At 39.6% G+C, this 6,225-nt stretch overlaps 1 protein-coding gene across 6 annotated transcripts in view; it reads left to right on the top strand.

Moving 5' to 3' along the window:
* Positions 1 to 6,225, top strand: part of LOC107714080 (microtubule-associated protein 2-like) — a 109,950-nt gene that overhangs the window by 45,601 nt on the left and 58,124 nt on the right. For 5 of the 6 annotated variants that reach the window (XM_016519814.1, XM_016519835.1, XM_016519824.1 and 2 more), the window contains exon 2: positions 2,851 to 2,923. The gene's annotated coding sequence lies outside the window, so the exon portion shown is untranslated. Of the gene's footprint in view, positions 1 to 2,850; positions 2,924 to 3,343; positions 3,410 to 6,225 lie in introns of all 6 variants that reach the window. The other variant, XM_016519798.1, reaches the window with a different exon arrangement.

The following is a 6,225-nucleotide window of genomic DNA, read 5'->3' as shown; positions in this document are numbered from 1 at the left end:
GGTAGACCAGTCAGGGTAGCATGAAAGCGTAACCCCAGCCCGGACGTCCAGGAAATTTTTGCAGTGACGCGCCGGGGACCTGATGATCACGAAGGCTCCCGCAGAAGCCTGTGTCATGGCAGATAAGGGCAGATGTAAGACGCCCGAAGGAAATGAGTAAATACTGAGGTATCACTCTGATCCGGACAAAAGCGCTGACGCCCTGTCTGGATCACATCCCTTAGGTCTTTTACCTACCTTCCTTTGACCCGCGATTCTTCCTATCCCTACCCGCGGGCGGGGGAGGAAGCGACAGCCCGACCTGCTGCTGCTGCGTATGCCCTGGCATCCGAGCGAGATGTCAAGGAGGGGAGTCTTAGAGGATCGTCTCACCCATAGAGAGATAGCTGGCTAGCGTCTCTCTATAGGGGCATCTTCTCATAACCGCTTTTGCGCATCGCCTCGATGTTGGCATAACTTGTATGCTGGAATCGATGGATGCGTGAGGAAAAAACGGCCTCTTCCATTCCTTCTCAATCTTTATATGGAAAACAGGAAGAAAGGAAGGCTCACCTGAGCTGGAGGGTTATGGCCAGAAAAATAACGTTCATTGAGATATTTCGCGACGTCACTTTCTTCACCCGCTTTACGGCAAGTAAAGCCTCGCCGTGGCGCGATCCATAATTTCCAAAAGCTCATCATACGCAGGGCAGGAGGATTGGGAAGGCTCAGCCTCAGCTTCTTTGCCCTCCTCAGCTATTTCCTGCTTTTGCTGGGCTGATCTCAGCAGAGCACTGGCCCCTGAATCAGATAATGTTAATGAAATAACATCATCCTCCAGCGGCTCACTCTCGTGCACAGCCGACGATCACGAAAGGGAAACCCCCTTTCAAACTCATCGGCCAGATCCACCTGCGATCCCCATGAGCTCATTCCCTTCCGTGCCTCAGCTGCGGCGGGTCCTGAATCGCGGGAAGCAGATGGCTGCGCCTCTTTCCTCGAAAAGAGAGACAAACGAGAGCGGGGAGCTTTTCCCTTGGAAAAAACGCTCGCAGTGCACGCCGATTGCCCCCTCGGAGGCATCGCGTGCGTGGTCTTCGCAAACAAATAACGCATAGATCGTGTGTGTCATCAGAAGTTAAACAATGTCAACACGGACGCACACATCCTTAAACGCTTTGCTAGTGCTCGCCATAATGAGATGAATAGAGATCGCTCTTACCACAGAAATGCACGCTTCAAACAAAACAGTCAATGAAGACGAAGAAGAGAATGATGTGTGCTCCCGGCGCCTATTTATACTATAGTCGCACCGGTAGTGACGTCATGGCTGTCGCCAGCCAACGAGTTGGTGTTTTTTCAATGTATGCTTCAGACACGGGTCACGACGAGGCGTTCCCCATAGCGACCCCTAGAGGACGCAGTTCGAAGTTCCCATGAAAGGGAACCTAAGTTTGTGTAAATTGTTTATCATTTCATACAAAAGTCCTTGTTGAGACTTAACAGAGGTTTAGATGTTAATGTTTTAGTGAAAAGTAAAAGTTTAGTAAAGTTTGATGTCACCGTGATAGAGATCAGTGTTTGCTTTAGTTGGGCTCTTGAACCTTGATTTCTTAACTATTAGTTTTTCTCTGGCTGCTTTAACTTTGTCTTTCTAAAGCATATTCCATAAAGCAACAAATGCAAGAGCAAATCTGATCAGATGATATTGGTTACTTATTGTTGATGATACAGTGATTACTCGATTCAATTGAGGGAACAAGTTTACACAATCAGTTGAGTTGAGTCAACTTATTAGGGTTTTCAGTGTTGAATAAAGGCCTCATTCACCTCCACTAGTGAACAGAGAGCTGTTTGGAGGACATATTGCATTGTGAGGAGTCAGTAAGTGAAGGGAGTCAATATTGAGGCCATCTGAACACCAGCTTCTGTCATATTTCCAATCAAAGTTTCCTGTCTGCATTGCTCTGGTATTTTATATGGTCTGTGACAGTTGTGGCCAACTTGAGAATACTGAGGGAAGAGATTCTGTACAGCAGAAAAAAATGAGAAGAAGTAAAGATTAAAAAGATTGGAGTTCCCTGCTTTGTAAAACTAACAAAGTGCAACAAACTATTTAGCACACATCTATCTGTCTGTCTGTCTGTCTGTCTGTCCGTCTATCTGTCTATCCATCTATCTATCTACAGTTTTGATAAAGGAATATAAATCCCACCTTACAGTTAAAAGCCTGAAATAATAGTCTTGTTTGTGATTTAAGCTGAAGAACAGTTTATGATGCCATTATTGTCAGATTTTATTTTGAGAGATGTACCTGCATGACTATAAATATTGTCCCATGGTTGTTTAAAAAATGCTCGCCAAGTGGACTTACTTGCATTAGAAGAATATTTGGTTTGATGTCAGCTTCATGACCAATGGTGTGAGTTTGGGGTGGGGCTGTGTGTTTGTGTTTGAGTGAATATCAGATTAAAGCCTCAGTGGAGTGGGCAGTAGGAGTGTTTGGGAAAACCTGTTTGGAACCTATCATTATCTTTAACTGTTAAAATATAGAGAGATACAGAATTATTGAAAAAGCCTTCATTGCCTTTCTGCAATGTCATTCTTTAGATTTGCGCTCCGTTATAGCTTTATAGCATCTGAGCTGGTTCTGGAACATTCTGCTCACTCACTGGTTCAGGAATTTTTTTTACTTCTACTCTTGCTTACAATCTATCAGGCTGGCATACTAAACTCACACATGTGCATCTCTGGCCATTGACGAGAATCATGTGTTGTAGCTGTCGAGGTCACGTGACTGAAATGAGGCAACTCTGAGGACACCTTGAGCTCACCTGCCACATTTCTTTCCTTTTCTCTCTCTCTCTCCAGGTCCATCTGTGTTTCTCTCTCTTCCTCTGTGCTACACGCCGAAGAACAGGATCCTACACGCTGATCTCATCAGGTAGGCTCTTTATCCTTTTTTCTCGCTTTTCTTTTTGTCTCACTCCTGTTCTCTGCCTCTCTGCTCACTGTGCTGCAGAGATGCTGCGTCATTGTGTGTAACACTCTGGCACATAAGGTGTGTGAGAATCTGACAGGCTGATACGGGCAGTACCGGCATTCTGATTTCTTCTAACAGCCCTCTGTATCTTTACATTTCCTTCTTTTTTTCCAGTTATTATCAGCTTTATCAGCTTTCAACACTTCATTTATGATGAATCATTTGTCTGTGCATTGTTTTCTGCCATTTTTGAGCATCTGTTTACCTGTTAGCTAGTTATGCTCTCATAGCTCTACATGCTGGACACATTGAAGCAGATATGTTTTATGTGTGTCATGTAATTGTGTGTGTGTGTGTTTGCCGGTCGGGATAACATGCTAGTTGGATTCAGCGTGACGTGATGATGCCTGTCTAGACGCCTGCCATTAGCATCACCAGACTGTCCAGGTACATAACGGTGATGGTGGCAGTGATTTAATGATGATGTGGGTCACTAGGGGTGGGTGATATAACAAAAATCATATATCACACTATGAGTAATTGTATATCATGATAACTGTGTATATATATCAATGTATTCTGTACTTTTAGCTGAACATTAAAAAATATTTATTATATACTATTTGTGTGTGTGTGTATACACACAATTTCTATTTTCATTAAATTTTTTTAAATTAATGAATTAATTAAAATGTATTTTAATTCACACACATATAAATTACATATATTATATAGTATATACATTTTCAAATTTAATACATTTATTTTAATTTATTTACATATATATTTGAATGTGTTTGTGTGTATGTAATTTCTATTTAATTTTTGTGCAGGTGTGGGCTGCAATATAACAAAGAGTGAAAAATTTAAGGGGGTCTGAATACTTTCCGTACCCACTGTATATATATATATATATACATTTATTTTTTTTTCATATAGGGGTGCATATTTATTTATTTATTTTTGGGGGGTGATCATTATTTACAATAATTATAATTTTCAAGCAGTTCTTTTCATATGACTTGTGCACTAATTATTCTCAGATAATATTTCCGCTCGAGAGCAGCTTTCAACTCCGATATGGCATCTTTGGCACACATTGGATGCCAATAATAATTTAATTTCAGATTAGCTTTATATGAGAAATAGGCTGACATTTAATAATGGTTTGGACTTGAGGTATAGCGCATAAGCTGCGTGGACTACATTTATGGTGCTTTTTCAGCCGTTGCACATGAAATACTGTCATGCCACCAAACTATATGGGGTACAGTGCAGTGCATCTGTAGTTGTACTGGAGAGCTGGCTGATCTCAGAATCTCACTAGAGACCATTTTGTCACCGAAGTGGATGTTGACAGGAGAGTTCTTGGTTTATATTGTTGTTAAACTCCATCTTTATTCGTTGCCCACCCCTTTACCAATCTTTGTGGTCATGACAGAAAGCATGTATCATATGCAACGTGACCTTTTCTCATCCATTTATCTGTGTCCCTCAGCACCCCACTGTGTCTGTACCGAATAAGGTCAAGCAGGTGACTGTAGTCTTCATGCATCATGCCAGAAGGCCTGTGAAGCACAGGAAGAGTATTTCGTCTGCTGTCTGTCTCCTCTCCTGCAGTGCTGTAATGGCAGAAAGCTGCCTGCCATCAGTGGCTGCATGCAGGAACCAACTGCTGTCCTCAGTGACACTGGCTGCTGCACTGAAGCACAGTCCCATCTGAACTTTAAGGAAAAATGCAGCAATTACATTTATCAATACATAAAATTAATAATATTAATAATTAATAATTTAATCAGTGAATAAAAAAAAACATTGCTGCAAAGAGTTGTTAGAGACATTCTTAGAGATGTTAGTCTCTTGTAACACATTGTTCATGTTTTCTTTTGCCTATTGTCATTTGTAAATGCAGTAAAAATACACATTTTGAGTTTTGAGTCCCTGTTGGACATGAGTCCTGTGAAGAAAGAAGCGCATGTGCTTGTTTCTTAATGGATTTTTTGTGCATCCTTGCTTTGCAATTTTTCCTTTTATTTTTTAAAGTAACAGAAAAATGAAAACAGAAAATGAAATATTTACTCTAAACATTTATTCACCCTCATGTCATTCTAAACCCGAATCAGGTTTTAATCTTCCATGGTACACACCAAGGTTATTATAGTTTTGAATTTTTGAATTCGTTTTTTTTCAAATATTGTTTTCAAATTTGCTATAAAATTCAGTTGAGTTTTTATTAGTTTAATTCATATTTTTGTTAGTTTTAGTTTAGTTTTTATTTTGTGAACGCATTTTTATTTAGTTTTTATATAGTTTAGTTTCAGTTTTAGTTTCAGTTTTAATTAAAGTTTAGCAGAATAAACAGATCACTTCCAGACCGCAGGCCAAAGAAAGACGTAGGCATAATTTAACCATATAGCGACACAAATCTAACGCATGCTGAGATTGATTAGATCGTAAAAATATACAAATATACGCCAAAGAAAGCAGGCAAGCCTTTTTTTTACTAAATTAATCTACACACTTTAAGTCATTAAGTCACACTTAATGTCATATCCAATGATGTGTGTTGAGATATTTAGTATGAAAATACATGTAGCCTGATTCGGTTATATGTCTTTTCTTATTTAACCATAATCATGATATTGTAACTGTTTCTTGCTCGCTTTTCCGTGAACAGCCGTGCATCAATCAAAACTGGGACTAATGAAATTCAATAATAACGGCAATCGCATTTAACAGTAAAGGCTTATATTTTAATGTTCTTTTCATTTATGAAGAATTATAAGCGTGTGTATGATGCACATTTGTTCAAAAGCCTGGCAGAGTGATCACAAGATCAAGATACTAGGCAAAAGTTTTGTGTTTACAGAAAAGGATGCTTTAAATTAGTGCTGCTGTCAGATAATGGGTCGGGTGTTCTGTTAAGTACTGCTGGTGCACGTTTACAAACAGGACCCGTGCAGTCTTTAAACTGCTTTGCGTCTCTCCGTCAGATAACCCCATGAGTGTGTTGCGCCATTACAGGTAGGCTATTTCCCTAAACCTCCACACAGCTCATATATTTTTCCGCCAAGGGGTGAGAACGTAATGATTACGAAAACGATTTATTTTTGATAATTATTTTATTTCAGTTAGTTTTTCAATAGGCTACCTGTTGTTAGTTTCGTTTCGTTTTAGTTTTTCAAATATTTTGACGTTTTTATTTTATTTCAGTTTACGAAATTGTTTTTTCATCAATCGTTTTAGTCTTAGTTTTAGTTTTC

Source organism: Sinocyclocheilus rhinocerous, unplaced genomic scaffold (genome assembly GCF_001515625.1).
Source record: "Sinocyclocheilus rhinocerous isolate Xijiao unplaced genomic scaffold, SAMN03320098_v1.1 scaffold12, whole genome shotgun sequence".
Lineage (NCBI taxonomy): Eukaryota > Metazoa > Chordata > Actinopteri > Cypriniformes > Cyprinidae > Sinocyclocheilus > Sinocyclocheilus rhinocerous.
Note: the sequence above shows the minus strand (reverse complement) of the source record. Positions and strands in the feature narration are given on the sequence as shown.